At 34.4% G+C, this 569-nt stretch overlaps 1 protein-coding gene across 2 annotated transcripts in view; it reads right to left on the bottom strand.

Annotated features, from left to right (window-relative positions):
• Nucleotides 1-569, bottom strand: part of cdk9 (cyclin-dependent kinase 9 (CDC2-related kinase)) — a 24,296-nt gene that overhangs the window by 13,951 nt on the left and 9,776 nt on the right. The gene's annotated exons all lie outside the window — the stretch shown is intronic.

Here is a 569-nt window from a genome sequence, read left to right as displayed (position 1 = left end):
TCACGATATCAATATAATATCGATATATTGCCCAGCCCTACTGAGAATTGTAAAATGCATTTTTGGAGCAGTTGTGTGAACAACGTTAGGGCTTTTTTCACACTTACTGTAAAAATACTTCATATTTTCGTGCTGCAATGGAGTCTGTATTACAACAAAAACTAATAATGGACCAACACATATGATGATAAACAGATAAAAAACAAAGCGAATAGGGCTGGGTAATATCGATATACGAGACTAGAATACAGTCTTAAATTTTGCATGTGTACAAGTGCTGTCTGTTCCCGGTTTTAAAGGCTGAATTACAGTAAACAGATGTTTTTTCTTAACTCATCAGACTGTTCTAATATTTTCCTTTACCCACTTAGTCATTATTAGCACCAACAGTCAACCCTATAATATTGCCACAATATTGACATTGATGTATTTTGTCGAAGATATTGTGATATTTGATTTTCTTTATATCGCCCAGCGCTAAAAGCAAATTCTCTTTCCCATCCCAAATACTTGTGTAAATACAGTGGCTTGACAAAGTTCACAAACCCAGGCTAAAGTTGGGAAAAAAA

The sequence above is a fragment of the Etheostoma spectabile genome, chromosome 16 (assembly GCF_008692095.1).
Source record: "Etheostoma spectabile isolate EspeVRDwgs_2016 chromosome 16, UIUC_Espe_1.0, whole genome shotgun sequence".
NCBI classification, from domain to species: domain Eukaryota; kingdom Metazoa; phylum Chordata; class Actinopteri; order Perciformes; family Percidae; genus Etheostoma; species Etheostoma spectabile.
The sequence above is the reverse complement of the archived record's forward strand: the minus strand, read 5'-3'. Positions and strand labels throughout refer to the sequence as shown.